The following is a 24316-nucleotide window of genomic DNA, read 5'->3' on the forward strand; positions in this document are numbered from 1 at the left end:
CAGGCCCTGCTACCAGCCTGCTTATTTGTCCCTGTAGTCCTGGATCATCTAGTTCAAACTTGAGCAGTAGCCTGAGGGACTTCCTTGTACTGCATTGGCCACAGCAAGTGAAAAACTTTATGTTCCCCAAAGACAATGAAAATAGAATATAGAATAGTTTCCATCCAACACATTACTGGCGTGAAATCCCCAATGGTGACAAAGTGGAGAGGCCATGGCTTATATACTCAAAAACCCAGAATGCTGCATACTATTTTTGTTGCAAACTCTTCCAGTCTAATGTTCCAGCCACATTGGATTCTACAGGAACAAAGGACTGGAAAAATCTGGCTAGAAATCTGGCATGCCATGAGAAGGCAGCAAATCACCAGAGAGCATTCCACAGGTGGAAAGAGCCTGAGATGAGACTATGGTTAAAGACCACCATAGATGATCAGCATGAAGAGAAGATTGCATCAGAGTCTCTTTACGGCAAAATGTTCTGAAAAGGCTCATTGCCATTGTGAGAATGCTTGCTACCCAAAACCTAGCACTTGGGTGTGGCACGTCAGATCAGCCAAACAATGGAAACTTCCGTAAAATTGTGGAGCTGATGGATGAGTTTGATGCTGTACTCCAGGAGCATCTAAGAAGAGTCAACACCCAAGAAATACACACACACCACTACCTTGGAAAAACAATTCAAAATGAGATCATATAGTTACTGGCAAGAAAAGTCAAACAGAAGATTGTGGCAGATCTGAAGTCAGCAAGATATTACTCTGTTATTCTGGACTGCACACCTGACTTCAGCCATACGGAACAAATGACTTTAATGGTGCATTTTGTAACAACAACAGAACCTAGTGAAAATGCCCCTGCAACTGCCAAAGAGCATTTTCTAGAATTTATTGACATTGATGATATTACAGGAGCTGGTATGACAAATGTGCTTCTTAAAAAGCTGGAAGATACAGGAATTGCGATAGCTGACATGAGAGGTCAGGGCTACGATAATGGTGCCAACGTGAGAGGAAAGAACAGAGGTGTGCAGACATGGATCCGAGAGTGAAACCCTTGAGCTTTTTTTGTCCCATGCAGTTCTCATTCATTGAACTTGGTGGTCAGTGATGCAGCATCAGCTTCTAGTGAGGGTGCTGAATTTTTTAAATATAATTCAAAGCATTTATGTATTTTTCTCTGCATCAACTCATCGATGGCAAATTTTGAAGCAACATCTGGGAGCATCCTCTCTGACACTGAAACCACTGAGCGCCACACGATGAGAAAGTTGAGTGGAGGGGATAAAGCCTATCAAACACCAAATTGGGAAGAAAGATGATGCCATAGTTGCTATTATGGAGGATAATGCTATGACATGAACTGTTCGTGGGAGAACAGTGGCAGAGGGAAATGGAATAACCAGAAACATACATAACTTAAATTTCTGTGTGGCTTAGTGTTGTGGCATGACATACTGTTTGAAATAAATGTTGTAAGCAAGAGACTCCAAGGTGTTGACCTTGATATATCTGGAGCAATGGAACAACTGGACAAAGCAAAGTCATACCAGTCAGATGAGGGATTTCAAAACGCTCTGAAGAGTGCACAGAAGTTGGCAGAGGAACTTCCCACCCATTCAAGAATACAAGAGTCTTCGAAGAAGACGACATTTTGATTACGAGGCAAGGGATAATCCCATAAGAGACCCCAAACAACAATTCAAAGTTAAATTCTTTAACCAGGTGCTAGATTGTGTAATACAGTCAGTTGAAGAAGGTTTCATGCAGCTCAAGGAACACAGCAGTATATCTGGGATGTTGTATGATATTTCAAAACTCCTCACTATACCTGAAGAAGACCTCACCAGCAATGCAGGGCACTAGAGACAGTGTTGACACATAATGACGTGCGCGATATTGATGTGAGTGATTTAGAAGATGAACTGAAAGACCTTTCAAGATACATTTCAGCAGGATCAACTCCAAAGGCTGTTCGGGAATATATGTGCACAAATAAGATGACCACCCTCTTTCCAAATGCTTTTGTTGCTCTGTGCATACTTCTAACACTTCCTGTAACAGTTGCCTGTGAAGAACGCAGCTTCTCAAAGCTGAAGTTAAGAAAAACACATCTACGCTCCACAATGACACAGGAGAGGCTGGTCGGCCTGGCAACCATCTCAATAGAGCATGAGCTGGCCCAGACTGTGGACCTTCAGCAGGAAGCAGTTCAAATCTTTACAACCAAGAAGGCACATAAAGCACCACTTTGATTATTCAAACAGATAAAAATGCCAGTGTTTACTATGTAGAGAAGAAAAGTTGCATTTGCTGTTCAGGCATTTGAAAGTTAAGTGTTACTTAAAATTTTTAAACAAGGCATTTTAAGTTGTTAGTTCTCCTTTTTTGGGATAGGTAGCTGTCAAGGTTCCTTCCCCACTCTGAACTCTAAGGTACAGATGTGGGGACCTGCATGAAAAACCCCCTAAGCTTACTTTTACCAGCTTAAGTTAAAACTTCCCCAAGGTACAAACTATTTTACCTTTTGTCCCTGGACCTTATTGCTGCCACCACCAAGCGTCTAACAAAAATAACAGGGGAAAGAGCCCACTTGGAAACATCTTTCCCCCCAAAATCTCCCCAAGCCCTAAACCCCCTTTCCTGGGGAAGGCTTGATAAAAATCCTCACCAATTTGCACAGGTGAACACAGACCCAAACCCTTGGCTCTTAAGAACAATGAAAAAGCAATCAGGTTCTTAAAAGAAGAATTTTAATAGAAGAAAAAGTAAAAGAATCACCTCTGTAAAATCAGGATGGTCTCAAGGATGATTTTAACCAGTTGATTCTGGGAAACTTTCACGGGAGAGTGCATCAGCCACTTTGTTAGAAGCTCCTGAGATGTGTTGGATGTCAAAATCAAAATCTTGGAAAGCTAAACTCCATCGAATAAGTTTTTTGTTATTTCCTGTGGTGGTATGAAGCCACTGTAGTGCAGCATGGTCGGCTTGCAGGTGGGAACACCGTGCCCAAACATATGGGCGTAGCTTTTCCAGAGCGTAGACAATGGCGTAACATTCTTTTTCACTGACTGACCAGTTGCTTTCCCTCTCAGACAGCTTCTTGCTGAGAAACACTACCGGGTGGAATTCTTGATCCGGTCCTTCCTGCCTTAAAACTGCTCCCACACCATGCTCGGACGCATCTGTGGTTACTAAGAACGGTTTGTCAAAGTCTGGGGCCCTTAGCACAGGGTCAGACATGAGTGTCGCTTTAAGCTGGTTAAAGGCTTTCTGACACTCTTCGGTCCACTGAAAGGCATTTGGCTATTTCTTTTTGGTTAGGTCTGTCAGTGGGGCGGCGATTTGGCTGTATTGCGGTACAAATCGCCTGTAATATCCGGCCAAGCCTAAGAAGAATTTGACCTGTTTCTTTGACTTTGGGACAGGCCACTTTTAGATAGCATCCACTTTGGCCAGTAGGGGGTTGACAGTTCCTTGACCCACCTGGTGTCCAAGGTAAGTCACTCTGTTTAGGCCTATTTGACACTTCTTAGCCTTAACAGTTAGTCCTGCCTCCCTTATGCGCTCGAAGACTTTTTGTAGATGTTCCAGGTTGTTCTGCCCAGGAATCCGAAAATATGGCCACATCGTCAAGGTAGGTGACTGCATATTCTCCTAATCACGCTAGGAGACCATCTACAAGTCTTTGGACCGTGGCGGGTGCATTCCTCAGCCCGAAAGGGAGTACATTAAATTCATACAGCCTGACATGTGTGGTGAAGGCTGACCTTACCTTAGTGGATTCATTTAGCGGTACCTGCCAGTACCCCTTGGTTAAGTCCAAGGTAGAGATGAACTTGGCCCATCCCAGTTTCTCTAATAGTTCATCTGTGCATGGCATTGGATAGTTGTCTGGGCAAGTTACAGCATTTAGCTTACGGTAGTCCATACAAAAATGTATCTCCCCATCTGGTTTGGGAACTAGAATCACTGGAGATGCCCATGCACTGCTAGAGGGGTGAATTACACCCATCTGTAGCATATCCTGGATCTCCCGTTCTATAGCAGTTTTAGCTTGAGGAGACACCCGGTAAGGTTGGACTTTAATTGGGTGAGCATTACCTGGGTCAATGGAGTGGTATGCCCATTCAGTCAGTCCTGGGGTGGCTGAGAACATCGGCGCGTAGCTAGTGCACAGCTCCTTGATCTGCTGTCGCTGCATATGCCCAAGGGTCATGGAGAGGCTCACCTCTTCCACGCCACCAGCACTTTTCCCTTCATAGTAAACAGCTTCAGGCCACTCAGTGTCATCTCCTCCCTGGGCTGTAAACTGACAAACCTTTAATTCTCTGGAATAAAAGGGCTTTAGAGAATTAATATGGTACACCTTGGGCTTTCGGTTGGAGGTGGGGAATGCTATGAGATAATTAACAGCTTCCAGGCGCTCCTGGACCGTGAATGGCCCTTCCCACGACACTTCCATTTTATGGGCCTGGAGCGCCTTTAAGACCATGACCTGGTCCCCTACTTTGAAGGAACGCTCTCTGGCATGTTTATCATACCAGGCTTTTTGCTCTTTTTGGGCATCCTGTAGGTTTTCTTTAGCAAGGGCTAGAGAGGTTCGGAGGGTGTTTTGTAGGTTGGCTACAAAGTCCAGAATGTTAGTTCCTGGAGAAGGTGTAAATCCCTCCCATTGCTGCTTCACCAACTGTAATGGCCCCTTAACCTCGCAGCCACATACAAGTTCAAATGGTGAAAACCCTAAACTGGGATGTGGTACAGCTCTGTAGGCAAAGAGCAACTGCTGCAACACTAGGTCCCAATCATTGGAGTGCTCATTTATGAATTTACGTATCATGGCCCCCAAAGTCCCATTAAATTTCTCCACCAGGCCATTTGTTTGATGATGGTAAGGGGTGGCAATCAAGTGATTTACCCCATGAGCTTCCCAAAGGCTTTCCATAGTTCCTGCCAGGAAATTAGTTCCTGCATCTGTGAGGATGTCGGAGGGCCAACCTACTCTGGCAAAAATGTCTGCTAGTGCCTGGCACACACTTTTAGCCCTGGTGTTTCTTAGAGCTACTGCTTCCAGCCATCGGGTGGCAAAATCCATGAAAGTCAGGATGTACTGCTATCCTCTGGGTGTCTTGTTTGGAAAAGGACCCAGAATATCCACAGCTACTTGCTGAAATGGAACCTCAATGATAGGGAGTGGCTGGAGAGGGTCTTTGACCTGGTCTTGGGGTTTTCCCACTCTTTGGCATACCTCACAAAACCAGACATAGGTAGAAACATCCTTGCCCATTCCCTCCCAGTGGAATGACCTCCCCAAACAGTCTTTGGTCCCGTTCACCCCAGCATGGCCACTAGGATGATCATAGGCTAAGCTCAAGAGCTTGAGCCGGTACTTAGTTGGAACTACCAATTGTCTCTGAGGATGCCAGTCTTCCTGGTGTCCACCAGAAAGAGTTTCCTTGTTTAAAAGTCCTCTTTCTACAACAAACCTGGATCAATTAGAAGAACTGAGAGGCGGTGGGTTGCTCCAGGCTGCCGTTCAAGCTCTCTGGAGGCTTCCATCTGCTTCCTGTTCGGTCTGGAACTGTTCCCTTGATGCTGGAGACATCAGTTCCTCATTGGATTGTGGACCTAGGCTTGGTCCCTCTGGAAGCGATGTAGGGGATGGGGCTGTTTCCGTTGACTGTGAACTGCTCTCTGCTGGTGCACCGTGTTGGGGTTCAGGCTCTGGCTGAGCCTCTTGTGTAGGGTTATCGGCTGCTGCTGGTTCAGGTTCGGTGCGGCCCTCTGGTGTTGGGGTTGCAAGTACTGGATTCAGTGCTGGCAATGGGTCTGGTGTTGGTTGTTCCGCTGGTTCCGGTTCTGGGACTAGCTCTGTCTGGGTCTCTGGGACTGGATTCACTACTGCTGTTGCTGACGTTGGCATAGGGTCCGGTTCCATCACCTCTGACCGGGTCCTGGTAGAAGTTTCCGGAACAGAGCTAGGCATGACGGCTTGCTTAGCCTGGCTGCGGGTGACTTTCCCCCCCTCCTGGCTAGCTTCACATGATTGGCCAAGTCTTTCCCCACAGCATGGGGATGGGATAATCATCATAGACTGCAAAAGTCCATGTTCCTGACCAGCCCTTGTACTGGACAGGCAACTTAGCTGTATGCAAATTGAAAGAGTTGGACTTGAAGGGTTGAATTGTCACTTGGATCTCTGGGTCAATTAAATTTGGGTCCACGAAGAAAGCATGGACAGCTGACACTTGTGCTCTGGTGTCCCTCCACGCGGTGACCTTCTTCCCATCCACACTCACAGTTTCCCTCTGCTCCGAGGGTATCTGGGAGGTATCTGGGCCTGAAGACCTCTGGTGTGATTCCGGTGCAATGAACTGTAATTGGTTGGGGTTCTTGGGGCAGTTGGCCTTCACATGCCCCTGCTCGTTACATTTAAAACATCGTCCAGCTGATGGGTCACTGGGGCGAGGTGGGTTGCTGGAGAACGGTGTGGCAGGACGATAAGGTATCTGGAGTATTCCTTGGTGTGTCGTTGGGGCCTTGGGCTGACCCCAGTAGTAAGGTGTGGTCTGAGGGTGTCCCTTCTGGTATCCACTCCAACTGCGACCAGGGTTGTTCCTCTCTCCTCCCTCCACCTGTTTTGTTCCGGCTTGCCCCGCCTCTCTGGTGGTCTGGGACTGCTCGCATCGATCAGCATAAGAAGCAAGAATTTCTGCTGAGTCTATTTCCTTATCCCATAAATACTGTTTTATTTTCTCCTTGGACATATTCAGGAATTGCTCCTGAGCTATCAAATCACACATTCCGTCAAAGCTAGTGACACCCCTTCTTTGGACCCATTTATCTAACAGATCCTTCATCTGGGTCAGATAAGCCACATTACTTAGTCCAGGCCCTCTCTTAAGGGTTCGAAATTTTACTCTGTATGTTTCAAATGTAATTTGAAATTGCTTTAAAACCAAATCCTTGAACTTATTATAGTCAGAAGCCTCATCAATAGGCTTCTTATTGAAAATGTCCAGAGCTCTTCCAGTCAATTTTGCGACCAATGTGATCATCTTGTGAGCTTCAGGAATTTTATGGAGAGTGCACAGTCTCTCAAAGGTGAGAAAATATTCAGCAATATCACTGGATTCATCATACTGTGGACATAGTCGCTCCCATTTGTGGATTGTTCGGGAAGGATGGTTAGGGTTATCCAATAGATTCCGCTCAGCCCTTACCTTCTCCAACTCCAGTTCATGCTTCCTCTCTTTTTCCTCTGCCTCCATTTCTTTTTCCTTTGCCTCCATAGCTCTCCTGTGGGCAGCCTCTTGGTTTTTTTCTGCCTCTTTTGCTGCCTCCAGTTCTCTCCTGTGGGCAGCCTCTTTGGCTGTTTCTGCCTTGGGGTCTGTCATGTTTGCCTCTCTGTTTTTAACTAACTTTACACCTGAGAGTTAGAAATAAAACAAACAAAACAAAAAAAAACTTGGCTTGTTAAAAAAAAATAGGTTGTGCTGTAACCAGATACCTATGTTCTCTGATAGTGATTGTCAGCCTACAGAAAAATCCTTTAAAAAACTAACACCTTTGTCTCCAGGCAAATAGACAGAAAAACCCTCTAGTTGTTCTTAGCTAAAAAAAAAACAAAAAAACAAAAAAAAAACCCCACATCTTCAGGTCTGTGAATAACTTGTGTATTTCCCTGCAGGAGGTTAACTATCCTGCCTCTAGGTAGAGAAAACTCCAGCTCACAAATCCCTTTTGTCTCTGCTCTGACCCCCAAGCAGAGACAAAAAAAACTCTAAATGCTTTCAGCTTAAAACCTGCTTTCAAGCAGCCCAAGGGGAAAAAAAATTCCTTTTTTAAAATCTGTGCTTCTGGTTCAACAAATCTCAAATTGATCTCAAAATGATTTCAAGTTAATCCCATCGCTCTGCCGCCATGTCAAGGTTCCTTCCCCACTCTGAACACCAGGGTACAGATGTGGGGACCTGCATGAAAAACTCCCTAAGTTTATTTTTACCAGCTTAGGTTAAAACTTCCCCAAGGTACAAACTATTTTACCTTTTGTCCCTGGACCTTATTGTTGCCACCACCAGGCGTCTAACAAATATATAACAGGGAAAGAGCCCACTTGGAAACATCTTTCCCCACAAAATCTCCCCAAGCCCTACACCCCTTTCCTGGGGAAGGTTTGATAAAAATCCTCACCAATTTGCATAGGTGAACACAGACCCAAACCCTTGGCTCTTAAGAACAATGAAAAAGCAATCAGGTTCTTAAAAGAATTTTAATAGAAGAAAAAGTAAAAGAATCACCTCTGTAAAATCAGAATGGTAAATACCTTACAGGGTAATCAGATTCAAAACAGAGAATCCCTCTAGGCAAAATCTTATGTTACAAAAAGACACAAAAACAGGAATATACATTCCATTCAGCACAACTTATTTTATCAGCCATTTAAACAAAACAGAATCTAACACATATCTAACTAGATTGCTTATTAGCCCTTTACAGGAGTTCTAACCTGCATTCCTGCTCTGGTCCCGGCAAAAACAACACACAGACAGAGAGAACCCTTTGTCGTCCCCCCCTCCAGCTCTGAAAGTATTTTGTGTCCTCCTTGGTCATTTTGGTCAGGTGCCAGCGAGGTTATCTTAGCTTCTTAACCCTTTACAGGTGAAAGGGTTTTTCCTCTGGCGAGGAGGGATTTAAAGGTGTTTACCCTTCCCTTTATATTTATGACAGCAGCAGAGCAGTACCATGAGAGGAGTGGAACAGGAAGAAGGCAGAATTGAGAACTTTCAAAGTTTTGGCCCAAGCAAGGGGGTCTGGGGGCATCATTTGAGCTCCCCTTCTTAGGTGCCAAAATGTTGTGGACCAGCCCTGGTCCTGTCTCTCTCACACTTGCTCTCACTGATCACAGAATGAGGAGGAGACAGGGGCACATCAATAACTTCTCTGCATCAGTGTGAAATATCACCCCTGGAGCTGCAGAAATCTGGGCAGCTATGCTCACCAGCTGGGTTTACATGCAAACAGGTGTGCGAAGCAAAGATAGGAGTTTGGTGGGGGTATCATAGTCCACTGTCAGGTGGACATGTTTTTTCCTCTTATTTTATTTTGTTACACCCTCTGTATTTCGTGGCCCATTTTGTGTAGAGCTGGGTGGGCAAAGGATTTTCTGTCCTGCTAAAATTTTCAAGATATTCAAAAATTTTCCTGTTCTATGGGGAGAGGGTTGGGCAAAAACTAGACCGTTATAAATTTTTCACAGAAAATCAGAACAAGACCCCACCCCAGAAGAGGCAGGCAGTTAGGGCACTCACCTGGGATGGAGGGAACCTAGGTTCCAATTCCAGTGCAGGAACTCCCACATGAGTGTTCTAACCATGTGGCTATTCTGGAGTCAGGTGGGTGGCTTCCCTCTCTCTCTCTCAAACACACACACACACACACACATATACACACACGTTCTGTCCTGAACATGAAATACCTTCCTGGCAAAAATTTTGTCAGAACTGATGCTTTCGTGCAAAAAGTTTAGATTTCAACAAATCAGCATTTTCTGATGAAAACTATTTTGTCAAAAAAATTTATGACCCGCTCTACTCATGGACATATTTATCTGTATGTTCTATACGGTAAATCGGCAACACAATACACAGAGCATTAGCTGTGAAGCATTCATACTGGTCATGGAAGTTTTACAGCTAATTTCAGCTCTGGAAAAGGACCCAATACATTATTTAAAAGACTGGCTTCACAAAAATGTTCCAGAAGACAAAGGGACGGAATCAGGTGACAAAGCATTGCTGGGGTGACACTATATCCTCCTCCTACCATGGCACAAGGTACCAGCTCCAGCAATCTGCAGCTACTGTAAAAGCCTATAGGGGGTTAAAAGCCAATGTAATTAAGAGCAACTCTGGGCTGCTCTATATTGCACTAGAGGCAGGAGTGAACTCCAACAACCCTGGGGATTATGGCTTAAAGCCACTTTTGCCTTCCCTGTCTCCAGATGTATTGAGCAGACCGCCAAGCAGGGATACCACACAAAGGAGGATTTCAAACATTTTTTTATAATTTTGAGCATATTTCCTAATAAGAAAAACTTGGCAACATAGATAATGGAAATGAGACTTGCCCATAAATCATGACAAAGTCCTGTATTCTTTGGAAAACATGTAAGAACAAAACAGGGCCAGATAATCCAGTTATGGTTATTTAAAAATCCCAGGAAGCCCTCAATGCTTTGTCTAACTTTTACCAGTGTGTCTAGCCCTTTGCCGGGCACCACCAAACCATAGTGTTTTCCCTCTAATTGTTTAGCTAATATTATTATTTTACACAGAATATGATCTTACCATAACAAAGAGAGCAGAGCTGAATTTCTTTAAAGAATGGTTTACAATCTCCCTCATGAGGAATATTTATTACTTGAAATAATCCAGAATCATCCATCTAGAAACAACAAGAGAAGGCTTTAGTGGAGTATTTATTCATGGACAAATGGTGAGTTTTGCTTTTTTGTTGTGTAGGGATATTTTTTTTCCCCACACACACATGCACCCACACACCCCTCCCCGTACAGTGTTCAGAGAAACTTTTTGATGAAAATCAGAGGCCACACTCATAGAGGAATGCACTGTGTGTGGTTGGTCTTTGAATCTGGTATGTGATTTCAAAACACCCTAGCATTTACACATATACCCTTGTACCCAACCACTTCCTGATATAATATAAAATCATGTTTCAGGCATTCAGAGAGACACACATTAACTCCTATGACAAAAATGCCAGAAGTTCTACCTCAACTGAGTCCTGAAGAAAAGATGGGTGTAGCTCAAGAGTTTGTCTGTTTCACCAACAGAAGGTAGTCCAATAAACGTTCAAATATGAGCCATACATAGCCAATGACAATTTTACATGGCTTCCACACTGACAAATCCACTTCCCCACTGACAAATCCTGGTGATCCTGCAATCCCCCTCTTTCTGCAGTAATCCCTCTCTCTGGAGTGATTACTGTCCTTTACTTCATATGATAAACTTGTGGCGCCTCTATGTCTCTGCTGGGCTCTGACTTGGCACATCAACACTGAAGTTTTGCATTCTCTAGAGATAAGGTAGATGTGGATGCAATTATCTTCAAATGTGTCACCACCTTGGGTAGGTATTTTGTGAGGACCCTTGGTGCTATGGAAAATCTGAAAGGCAATACCTTCTATGATATTGGTTGAATTATTGTGAATCTCAGGTACTTCATGTGGGACAGGTGGATGGTTATGTGGAAGTATGCAACCTCTAAGTTGAGGGCCACAAACCAGTCTTGAGCTTGAAGAGATGGAATGATGGCAGGCCCGCCGATGGGGAGGTAGGGCAAAGGGGGCAATTGCCCAGGGGCCTGGGAGATTTAAAAGGGCCCGGGAGGGCCACAGGGCTCCTAGGCACGCACGACCGCTCCGGGCCCCACGCTTTGGGGGCCCCATGGACCAGCGAGATTGGCCAGAAAGATTCCGGTCAGTCCCGGAAGTGACAGATTCGTCACTTCCGTCCTGGGCTCCGCACCCCCCTAGGGACGGCCCTGGCCCTGGGGTCTGGAATTGCTGTCAGTGGGCCTGAATAATGGAGCAAGCATTACCATCCTGATTCTATGGCAGCCTATGTAATTCACTCTCCTCAGGTCTCGGATAGAAGAGAGACCCCCTTTTTTCTTCAGAATAAGGAAATATTGGAAATGGAAGCATCTTCTCTTGTACTCCTCCAGTAATTTTCTATGGTGCCTAGACAAAGCAATGAGGCCACTTATGTTGGCAGTAGCTCTTGTAAGAAGGGTCCATGAAGAGGGATAGGAAAGGGGAGGCTGGATAAGGGGAAAGGAGTGGAAATGGATGGGGTAGCCTTGGGGGATGATCAGTGCCCATTTGTTGGCTGTGATTGTAGACCAAGCCCAATGAAAAAGTGCAAGGCAACTTCCAAAAGATGTTGGGAAGCCCTAGGTTTGCTCTGGTGTGGCTCCCAGCATTCCCATCAAACCTGCTGCCTCTGAGAGGGTACCATTTTTGCAACAGAGGAGGATGATTGTCACTTCCCAGAGTACTGGGTCTTTTTCTGAGAGAGTACTCCCATTGTTGAATCTGGTGCTAGAAGGGAGTTCTCTTCCTCTGTTGGGGCTGGTATTTGTATGGGTAGGGCTATGGTGCGTAAATCCTCAGTGATTGCTGTGTGACCTTTGAATCTTTGAGAGAGGAGCGCTTCATCTGTTGGGCTGCTGAAGAGCTCCAGCTCTCCCAATGGCAGGTCCTCTATAGCGTGTTGCTCTTTTCTAGGGATTCCAGCGCTTGAAGCCAGAAGGCCTGTCTCAAGATGATGGCTGTGGCCAGCCACATGGCAACCACATCGAGTGCATCTATGGCCACTTTTAAAAGGAGTTTTTCTGACCATCTGGCCCACCTTTATAACATCTCTCAGTTCCTCTCTACTATCCTGTGGGAGTTTTGGTAGAAAGGCAGTCACTCTCTCCCATATGAAAAAAATTATGTTTTTGCAAACGGGGCCTCTTTCCAAATCTCTTGGATGAGAGCTGAGGATGAGGAAGTGTGGCTGTGGTTTGCCAAAGTCCCTTAACTGGCTTGAGTATACCCTTTTTGATGCAGTCTTAGATTGCCTGTTTGGGCAGCCCTATCTAGGGTTGATGAGCTCAGGATATTGACGAGCTCATGGGACTTCTCCTGGTTCACCAATGTCCATGGTCTCAGTGAGCTGGGTCAAAAGGTCTCGGAACACTTAAGTGATCAGGTGCCAGTGCCACTGCATCATCTGATGAAGATGAAGACTGTCAGCTGACGAGGAGGTTGCTGTGGTTCCTCCAGTGTTGCTTCAATCTATTTGCAGAGACCTGATCTTGGGTCTGGCATGGGAGGCCTGGCTAGCAATGCTCCTAGGGGAGCGAGATTTCTTCCTCTTCCATGAGAAGTGGGAGCGGGATTTGTACTGAGGCATGTGTGATGGTGGTCCCCAGTATGGCCAAGAGGGCCAACAGTGACATGTAGTATGGGTATTGGCCAGCTCACTGTCACTTGAGCCTTGCCTGTGATGAGCCCCTGAACAGGAAGCCTCCAGTGGTGTTCCCTCCTGACCACAGGTGGATGAATCTTGGCTTGATGTTGGTGACAACAAGTGTCTCGGTGAGGGCAATGAAAAGTATATTTCTTCAAATGGTGATTCTCTAGGGTAGCATGACCTCAGTGCTGAGGGAGCTGGTGCCAGCTGCGGTCTTGGTGTGGAGAATGTCTCTGGTGGGGATACAGACTTTTTCAGCTAGTATATATCTCGGGACCATGGTGGGTTCAAATATCTGTGCCTGCATTGGCACATGTAAGGCTGACAGTGTCATTGTTAAGGTTGATACCTGGCCATCCTTTCTCTGTGCTACACTGGCAGTTACACTTCTATCTCTAGCAGTTGACACAGACAGTTTGGAGTGTTTATCTCTGGAAAACTGGTGCTTAGGTCCTTTGTTACCATATGATCTGCAGTGGTGCCTGGAGCCAAGTTTTTGCTTGTGCTCTGTCTTCAGACCCTCGTCCTTGGGGTCAAAGCTGAGGTTGCCAGTGCCAAGGCTATGGATGCTGGGGCTGCCACTGTCAATATCTTCAGTGCCCTTTTTGACTTCTTGTGGCTGGACCCACGTGTGGTGCCTGCTTGAGGGGTCTCTCCAGTTTGGCAGGTGCCAGTTCCTCCAGGTCTCAGGTGACCCTCACAGACTGGTCTCATAGATGCAGCTTGAGATGAGTCTCTGGACTTACAGTTCCTGAAGGAAAAGCAACAAGAAACTGAGCATCCATGTGGAATGTGACTCTCATTCAGCTGTCTCTTCTGTCTGCTGTGCCCATCTGCAGGGGATGAGTCTGTCACAAGGTGGACAAGGTTTAAATCTGGATGGTTTAAAGTCCACCATTAGACATGGCAGTTGGCATGAAGCAGCAGACTCCACTATATAGATGTAAGCAGAGTCTGAATGAGCTCTCCCCTGACATCTAGTGGTGAGCTGTGGAAAAGGACTTCAGGAGTTCTCGTTTGCATGGGTACACCCACCCAGCCTTGGTGCTCAGCATGATGGAATTGCTTGCCCAAATGGTTACTTTTGGCTGGTGTGGGATCCGCAGTCTCCTTGTTATTGGGGTAGGAGTAATAAAGCATTGTTATCCTTGCTATGTGAATCAAGGGTAGCAGAACTTTACTTGGCATTTCCCGATTGAGGGACTGATTCTCAACTAAACAGCACTCATTAGGCAGGGGACATGGGTTCCAAAGCCTGGTGAGTAGAGAGAGGATCGGGACATATACTTGTACCTGGTGGTGTGGGCCTTTCCCAAGGGCCCCAGACATCATTTGACCCTGTCTCTCTCCACTGTGTAATAGAGCTAATTTAGTCTCATTGGGAGTCTTCTTACATGCTGCAGAGCTGAAATCACTGATACCTAGGTCTAAGTATTAGACCTGCTTTGGTACAGTGTCTCTGATGTAAGAGACTGCTCAGTGTGCACCAGCAGTGAGGCTCCCCCACTAACAGCTGAAATCACTGAGAGCTATGTTAAGTGGGGAGCCCTGAAGACATCTTGATGAGGCCAGCAGTGTGGCTGGTGGAGAGGCGTGGCCAGCAGGGTGGCAAGGCAGCTGGTGGAGAGGCACAGCCAACAGGGTGGCTGGCAGAGAGGTGCGGCAAGCAGCCAGCAGGGCAGCTGGCGGAGAGGGATGGTGAATGGCCAGCAGGGAAGCTGGCCAAGAGTGCAGGAGCAGAGCCCCTCAGAGAGTGGCGGCGAATGAGTACCGCAGCTGAACGAGTAAGGTGCCTGTCCTTACCCCCTTCCCCCTCCACCCAGGGTGGGAGGTGAACTCTGCAGATGCACCTCTGAACTCTGGTTCTGCACTGTGCAAGGACAAAAACTGTGAGTGGGGTGCAGAGAAGGGACAGGCATGTTAAAGGGGCTTTTGGGTTACTGGACTTAAGAACCTGAGGGGAAAAGGACACTGCCCAACTTACTTGGTGGTGGGTCCTTTGCTCATTGTTTAATGTTTATATACCCTGTTTGCAGTGTTTCCCGAAATTAATGCTGCTTTATTTCCCTCCTCTTATTAAAAGTTTTTTTGCTACACTCAGACTCTGTGGTTGCGAGAGGGGAAGTATTGCCTCTTAGAGGCGCCCAGGGAGTGGTATGTAATTGTCCCAGGTCATTGGGTGGGGCTCAAGCCAGTTTGTGTTGTATTGTTGAAAAGGAACCCCTAGACACTGAACCCAGCCCTTGTTGCTGCTACTCGACTAACAGAAGGGTTACATAGGGGATTTGCTGAATTAATCAGTATCTTTATTAAGTCCAACTGGACAAAGATCTTTTTAGAGGAGAATAAATTCTTCAAGAGACTGCAGGTCAGACACTGCTGGATTCTATCTCATGGCCACAAGAGGCTTACACTGTAACTAGGTTTCTATAACAGCTGCAGCAGAGGCCATAGCAGGGGATAGCATGAGTAGGATGGAATAATTCATTGCTAGTGGGGAAACACGCTCTTGAGTGTTTTCACAGGAAAACACACTACACCTGATACAGTCTCATGCTCAGTCTGAATTTGGTTTGATAATCTCTGTCCCAGACACATTTGTTATCCAATTGTCTTACAAGCTGTGTATTACAAATACAAGCCAGAACCAAAATATAGCGGGCCAAATTCATCCGGACATACCTCCATGTACTTCAGTTATGTCCTGGATAAATATGGCCCACTACATTTAGAGATGACATTTTTAGCCTGAGACCCTTTCCAACTGTTTGACAACATAACAAAATAGCTCCTATTTGTAGAAACAGTAGAAAAGAAACACAAAGGTTTACGTTATGGATACACAAAAGGCTTATGATACAGAGTGAGAGTAAAGCAAGTCTGAATTTGTTCTGTGAGTGTCACCAGAGTCAGTAACAATTTAAGAGGATAATTAGGGTTGGGTGAGGAGCAATTTGGTGCTGAGAGAGAAGGATGGTATATGAGGGTTGTACATATTTACATAAAGATCTGAAGGTAATGGACAGAAATATTGCTGGCCAAAAAATCTGGAGACATTGCTTCCAAAAATTCAGAATAACACAAACTAGTTTTTAATTGTAATAGGGGTGGAAAGGGAAAAATGGGTCATACTTTAGAACTTCAAGCACACTTCCTTAAGTGCTACAAAAAAACTTGGGGGTACTATGATTATTCTTACAGTCTATTTTTATTTTAGGACAACACTGATATAGAAGAAACCTGCATTTGGATATATTTAATGTAGAACCTTCCACGATCACTCAACTGCCTATCTCCTGATTTACTCTAAAACCAAATGCTGCAGTTATTGCTTGTTTTTTTCTGAATGCATTTGTTAAAAACTATTGTTTCCTAAGAGTTTCTTCATTACCTTTGTGTAATTGGATTCTAGCCCTTCTCTTTACAAGTTTACATAATTTCCTAAGAAATTTATAACTGGATACAGAAATCATATTATTGTAGATCTATTTTTATAGAGATATAAAAAGTCAGACTGTTAAAGCTATGAAATCCCCACTGACATTTCTCCATTCCAGCAAATGAGGCCAAAAAGAACTATTTCTTCAGAAACTCTACCACAGAATAACTAAAATGAAAGTTAATTTTTAGAACACTATATAATATAAGGGATATTAGGGAATCACAGCCTGCTTACTTAACTCAGGCAAGTAGCCCCATCTATGTCATTCTGACCAGGGGTGGCAGGTTTGTATAATTTTTGGTGGTGCCCAGAACAGGTCCAAGCCCCCATACACCTGCCTTGTAAGCTGATATATATTTTTTAAAATAACGTGAGGGATCTGGGATGGGGCTGGTGATGAGGGTTTTGGGATGTGGGAGGGACTCAGGCACAGGGTTTAGGTGCAGGGGTGAGAGCTGTGGGGTGGGGCCGGGGATGAGGGGTTCACGGTGCAGGAGGGGGCTCAGGGCTGGGGCAGAGAGTTAGGGTGCGGGTGGGGGATGAGGACTCTGGCTGGGGCTGGGGAGGAGGGGTTTGTGGTGTGGGAGGGGCTCAGGGCTAGGGCACAGGGTTGGGGCACGGGGGGTGAGGAGTTTGGGGTGCAGGCAGGCTGCCCTGGGGCTGGGGCCAGAGAGGAGGACTCCCCCCAGCCTTCTCCCCACTGGCAGCACACTCACCTTGCACCACTGTCACTCCACATACTCCTAGAGCCCCTCTCAGGTCCAGGAAGCCCCCTCGCCTCCCCAGCACGGGGCAGGAGCAGTGACTACAGGCAGGGGGGCCTCTGTGCTGGTGGAGGGTCCCGCCAGAAAAGGGAAGGGTCCAAGGCAAAAGAGCAGGGTCAGCCTGCCCTGGCACTAGTGATTGGGGGGGGAGGGGGAGGTCTGAGGTGGCAGTTGATGCCAGGAGCCAGCAGAGCGGAGTGCAGCGTGGAGCTGCAGGGGGCAGCCACCTGCTTGAGGCAGGGATGCTCCGGGCCTCGGGGAGGCGTGCGAGGGCAGCAGGTGCAGGCTGGGGGACACTCGGCGGAGGCATGTGGGGGAGGCAGGTGGAGGCTGAGGGAGAGACCCAGCCCCGAACATTGGTGGAGCCGGGCCCCCGGGCCCTGAATATTGCTGGAGCCCGGGCACTATGGGCCCATATAACTCACCGACCCTGACTATGACTAATTACATGAATGAAGCCAGAAATTTTAAGCTCAAGAAAAGTTATCCCATTATCACACTAGAGATGTAAAATAACTGGATGCCACACCACAGAACAAAGTAGGTAACTAGACAGGAACTGTGTTTAATATTAACTACAAAAACTATGTTCATTCAGCTTTAAGATGGCACAGTAAAAATAAGGGGCAAATATTAGGAAATTTAAAATGTATTGTTCCTCCAGCAATTCAGCCTGTGGTCAGTTACAATGTATATATAGTTTCTAACTTTATTATTAAGTGCATAGAACAGAATTAGTGGTAGTCAAAAATTATATTCTGGTAGAATGTTTTTCTCTCTGAAAATACGCATCAGTCTAATCAAAACATTATGTGGGAAATGTTGATTTCAATGATATTTTCATTAAGTTAAAAAAATGAAAACTAGTGTTTTGACCTTATTGGAACAGAATATTTCAATTTTTCATTTCAATAGTACTTTGTTTTAAAAATAATCTTTATATCATATCAATTAAAATACCAATTACCAAATCCATTAATGAAACATTTTTAATATAAAATTGGTAATTCAATTTCTAATACATTTTATAGTACAATTTAAATGATTAAACCTTAATTTTAATGTAAAATTAAATCTGAAATATAAAAAACAAAAATAAAAAAGTCAAAATCAAAATGAAATATTTTGATTCACCTGAAATTAATTATTTTAATGTCATTTTGCAGGAAATTGCAATTTTTTGACTTTGTTGTGATTCAGAAAGATTTTATTTATTTTTAAAAGTTTTTTAGTGTCAAAATTTCCCATGGAACAGAACTTCCAAATTTTGACCAACTGTACTTAGGCAGTAAATCAACCTCAAAAAGTGACTTTGCAAAAAATACTGTGGGGTCACATACTCAGTGCGTCTTACTGACTTCCATATCAGATTTTCCTCAGTTTTCAAATATTTTTGTAACTATCAGCTCTGCAAATTCACCCTCGGTTCTAACAGTCAAGCTGGGTCCTTTCAGCCTCACACGCCATCCCCAGTACAGAGGTTCAGCAAACCAAAGAGCAGTGTCCTAAGATACATTGTGCAATCCCACTGTCTTCAGATCATGTTGGCACAGCTTCTCCTTCTTCCCAGCACGAGTTCAGGGACTCTGGCAATAAGACCACATTCCCCCAGGCTGGATGTAGGGAACCATGATGGGGAGGACACAGAGGGAGATAAAGCCTCAAGAGCAACCACCCAGCACAGCCTGCAAAAATAGGTGAAAAGAGCCCCTCCCAAATGGAAAAAGAATAATAAAGGGGAAATAGACTCCACATGAACTCCTCAGATTGCTTCTGTGGGCTCCTTGGCAGATCATCCTCATGTATCTAGATTTCTCAGAGCACTCAGACTGGCTAGACCTGTGGTCAGACCAATCTTTTCTGAATGGGACCTACCACTGGGGCTGAAAGCCCTGAACCACCCTGCCCCATTGAACCACTGACATCGGTCAATCCCATTCTACATATCATCAAAACCTCTTTCTTGATAGTTATGACGTCTGCTAGATGAGTGTGACGGTTGGCAGCTTTGTCCATGCAAGAACTTCATTGTGTGTTTCATGAAGACAAGGTGGTGTTACCAACCCCAGAATCTTTCTTCTCAAAGGCGAACTCATGTCTCCATTCCTCACAGGAGGTCATCATCCTGTCATTATGTCCAAAGCCACAGCATCCTACAGAAAAGAGGTGTCATAATCTGGATATTCATAGAGCACTAAATATCTATCAAGCACAACTAATGAACAAGAAGATAGGGCTCCTTGTTTGTCTCTTTTCCATTTAAGAGATCTGTAGGGCAGCAACAGGGTCCTCTATTAACACTTTTATTAAATACCTGGTGGATTAGAGAGGCCTCTGTTGGCAGGAAGGTGCAGTATGTAGTGATCCAGAAATAGCTTGCCATTTTGGCAGTTAGTTTCGGGATGGGAAATTTTCCTTATCTCATTCTGCTGCTTTATCCCTCCCTACTTCTGTTGATGGCTCACTATTTCATATATGCATCAGAGTTGTGGGAGACACTGGGCTGCAAATTGAGAAATTTCTTACCCAATAACTTCTTTTCTGCTAGCAGAAACTCCTACACTTTTACTGTCCCTGGGTGGCTTCCTAGCTAAGGGACAAGATTTGATTTTTATATCTACTGTTTGTGGCCTATTGAGCTACTGAACATCTCTGAACTTTGAAGGGGAGGTCAGGGGGCAGGTTCAGAACTAAATCCCAGATAGCAATCCACATTTTACAGCTGGTCTCTATCTCTGCTCTGGGCTAACCCCAGTTTCTGGTCTGAATTTTGTAGCTCAAATCCTCTATTCATTTCTTTGAATGTTGACCCAGCATTGTCATTACTTTTAGAGCTAGTTGGACATTTTCCATCAAAATGATTTTATTTATATTGCTAAAAAATTGAAAAAGTCAGCAAAGAATTCTCCTGGCTAGATTTTTGCATTTACATGCCAGAAAAATCTATGAATTACAGAATACTGAATAGAATGTTGTATTACACTAATTCTGGCAAAATTGCTGTTGTATGACAAACAACTGTTTACTTGATTAAGACACCCAGATTTAGACTGGAATTTGATTCACCCACTTGAATGTAAAGTGGTAACAGAATCAAATACGGCAGAGAAAACAAAAAGGAACAACTTGTGATATTTTATATTATAATTACCAATCACAGTTCTTCTATTGATTGATTCTGGTTTTACATATTTTCCTGCTAAAATATGATGTTAACAGATTATTGTGGTTGCAGAGTTAAGCACTCGGTCAGAGTTTTGTTTCCTGACTTCCAAAAATCTGAGTATTTTGGACTTTTTACATGATAAATTCTCTTCTCTCTAAAGGTCTGTATTATAACAATACAAGACTAGATTATGCCACTGGTTTAACATGGCCACACCATGCTAATGCTGCCTGGACTGTGGCTCCAGGCACTGGGCTGCAAGGGGGAGCAGAGGCTGCACATTGGTTAGAAGGCTGGGAAATGGAAGGAGTCATGGCTCCGCCCACCTATGCGCCAGCCATCAGGATATAGGGGGAAGGGTAAGACAAACTGCCTGGTATTGATGATGATGATAGCGTTTACATGGCCAACATGGACTTTGAAGTTCAAAACTCCCTTACATTACTGGATAAGGGGTAAGGTCATTAAGGTGAGCATGTTGGCGGAGATGTTGGATTTAACAATTAATGGATAGTCCCCCACAGATAATTTCAGTATGGTATCCCATGGCTTGTCCTCCATTCTATGTCCTGTTCTTTCCCCCAACAGCCATCATCACACGATTTCCCCTGGCAAAACCATGTTCCACTTCTAGTCCCTCTGTCTCCAGTGTTGGAGGACAGGATGGGGGAGGGCAAAGATGCCAGCTCCCTTTAGAATGACAGGCAATCCATGTATCATGCTCAAAAGCTTCCCCTTTTGCTCTGCTAACATGAACAAAAAGATGGATGATTCCTATTTTTACAATAGCTCTTTGTATTCTTCTCATACAATATAAGGAAGGGGTCTGCTGCCCAAAATCTGCCCTGGAAATGTGTTTCCATCTTTAAAGAGCTACTGAACCAGATTTACACTACACTAGTGCAATTCTGTGAACTGCAGTTACATGAGCATGTAACAGAGTGGGAGACTCAAGCCCATTCATTTGAAAGTAACAACATTAATGTGAAGTCAGATACTTTTCAGTCCAAAATCTCCCTGGTAGCCTTCTTGTCCCTGTAATTTACAGAAGAACAGATACAGTTGTATTCACAAATATCGTTCTGGTGTTTCTCTTCAGCTTATTGACTCTATTTATTTTTGGTTTTTCTGAATCACAGAACCCAATAAAAACAGTGCGACTGCCAACGTGCTGGGAGCAACAGAGGACTGACACTAGCACATGGAAATATCGAAAGCATGTTCTGAATAAGTAATTATTCTATCAGCTTCAATGAGGCAGAAAAGTACTTTCCGCTTTGCAAATGGGGATTTGTAAACACTGACGGGCAGTCAGGCATAGCAGGCCTTTTTTTACTTAATATCAAAGTGTATATAATAATTGTTGTAGCAATTTCCTCTACCCTTCTCATGTAGTTTGACTTCTTAGAGTGGATGTGATATATCTTGACTTTAGCAAAGCTTTTGATACAGTCTCCCACAGTATTCTTGCCAGCAAGTTAAAGAAGTATGGATTGGATGAATGGACTATACGGCGGACAGAAAGCTGGCTAGATTGTCGGGCTCAATGGGTAGTGATCAACGGCTCGATGTCTAGTTGGCAGCCGGTATCAAGCAGAGTGCCCCAGGAGTCGGTCATGGGCCGGTTTTGTTCAACATCTTTATTAATGACCTGGATGATGGGATGAATTGAATATTAGGAAACACTGTTTCACTAGGAGAGTGGAGAAGCACTGGAATGAGTTACCTAGGGAGGTGGTGGAATCTCCATCCTTAGAGGTTTTTAAGGCCCGGCTTTACAAAACCTTGGCTGGGATGATTTAGTTGGTGTTGGTCCTGCTTTGAGCAGGGGATTGGACTAGATGACCTCCTGAGGTCTCTTCCAACCCTAATATTTTATGATTCTGTGACCCTATAAAGTTTTAATTTTGTGATACATCAGTCGGTGGGGGGGGGGGAGAGACAGAAAGATCATTTAAAGAAGTTTTTTGTTGCATCAGGATTCATCAACGAGAGTGGAGAATACCAAATAATTTCCTTATATGTGCTATAGGAGATGATTCAGCTTCATAATGGTTCAGAAGAATGCATACAAAATAGTGAAGTAACTGTTAGAGACACATTTGAGAAACCTAAGCAACCCCACAGTATGTTGGAGAGGACCTGAGGATGTAATGAGATTCAATAAAAAAGCTAAATGAGAAAACAGTAGGGGAGAGGTGATAAAGAAAGGGAAAGAAGTGGTAAAACCTCCTGACATTCCTGGGAAATACTTATAGTCCACCTGAGAAGCTGAATGCCATAAAGGAACAATATACAGCATTATATAGATCAGAAAAAAGGGGGAGAGGATAAACTTGGAGGACAAGAACAGGAGAGAGTAGATAATGTTCCTTGACAAAGTTCCTACAAAAGACAGAAGAGCTATCAATGTCTGATTGTTGCAGTGCTGAGAAGTTTTATTTCCTCTATAACTTTGTATGGGACTCTATATAGTGGATTTAGCAACCAAAATCAGACATCAGCACAAACTTTGGATCTTTAACAATAGCCTGGCTCAGTTAATCTGAAAGCCTCAAAGAACACAGAATTTACAGAAAATGAAATCAAAGTCAGCTCATCAGCTCGATACAAATTAGAATCTCCCTTCAATTAATTTGGATCCACTCTGTGTTTAAAAATTCTAGCTTGCAAGAGAGTTTGCAGACTGGCGTTGCTAAAGTCCCAAATAACATGCTTTTAGTCTATGAGGCCAACTTCTCATGGTCGATAACAGAGGCTGTAATGAGAGCTTTAGTGCTGCCATTTAGAAATTTTTATGGACATATGCAAGAAATTCATCTTGTCAATGAACAACTCAGGGGAGTCCTGAGCAAGAGGATGTGATCATCAAGACAAACAGCTCAGAAAAAGAGGGAAAAAAAGCCAAGTTTAAAATCTAAGAGAAAAGGTTGATGATCCAGAGAAGAAAATGGGTCTTAGGTGAAGTGCTGAGATTTGCGGGAAATGAAATGAGCTTTTACTATTCCAACCACTCACATTCTGCTGAGAATAAAAGGAAAATGACATTACTGATAGCACCCAATTCTGCTCCCATTGTCTCCACAGTGCAGAATCAGGGTCCTAGCATCCACAGTGTGCTAAGCATATTACAGACAACTAAAAGACAGTTCTTACCCAAAAGTGTAAGAATAAGGCTTGTAGCCATATTGTAAGCCTAAAGCTTAAAGCCTTCATCTGCAGCCAGATTGAAAGAGCAGCAGCCATGAGCTGAGTAGCAGGAAGTCACATCCTCAAATTCTATTTAAATTACATTAAAATAGTGTAATATCAAGCTGTTAAGGAGGAGATCCCCTCCTAATGACACCCACTATCACCAGATAAAGAAACAGATTTTAAGATGGTTTTAAAAAAAAGAACTTAGTTTGACGGGGGGAGGGATAGCTCAGTGGTTTGAGCATTGAGCCTGCTAAACCCAGGGTTGTGAGTTCAATCCCTGAGGGGGCCATTTAGGGATCTGGGGCAAAAAAATTGGGGATTGTGCCTGCTTTGAGCAGGGGGTTGGACAAGATGACCTCCTGATGTCCCTTCCAACTCTGATAGTCTATGATAGCATCCTCTCTGTCAAGAAATCATTTATCAATAGTTGTAGTTGTGAAATCCTCATTTCTTTATTGTTCTATCATTATGATCCTCATTTCCCTATTGTTTATCTGTATGGTCTCTGTCTGGTTCTTTAATTGTTTCTGTCCGTTACATAATTAATTTTGCTAGGTGTAAATTAATTAAGGTGGTGGGGTAGGATTGGTTAAAGAATTTTGTTACACTATGTTAGGATTGGTTAGTAAAATTTAGTATAATGATTGGTTAAGGTTCAGCTAAAAAGAACTCAAATTTCACTATATAAACTGGGGTCCAAA

General features: G+C 44.3%; 1 long non-coding RNA gene across 1 annotated transcript in view; it reads right to left on the reverse strand.

The window, feature by feature from the left end:
- Window positions 1-18231: 18231 nt before the first annotated feature.
- LOC122464670 overlaps window positions 18232-24316 on the reverse strand; it is a 43391-nt gene continuing 37306 nt past the window's right edge. The window contains exon 3 of the long non-coding RNA XR_006288930.1: window positions 18232-19404. This is a non-coding gene — a long non-coding RNA (uncharacterized LOC122464670). The remainder of the gene's footprint in view (window positions 19405-24316) is intronic.

The sequence above is a fragment of the Chelonia mydas genome, chromosome 2 (assembly GCF_015237465.2).
Source record: "Chelonia mydas isolate rCheMyd1 chromosome 2, rCheMyd1.pri.v2, whole genome shotgun sequence".
Classification (NCBI taxonomy): Eukaryota; Metazoa; Chordata; order Testudines; family Cheloniidae; genus Chelonia; species Chelonia mydas.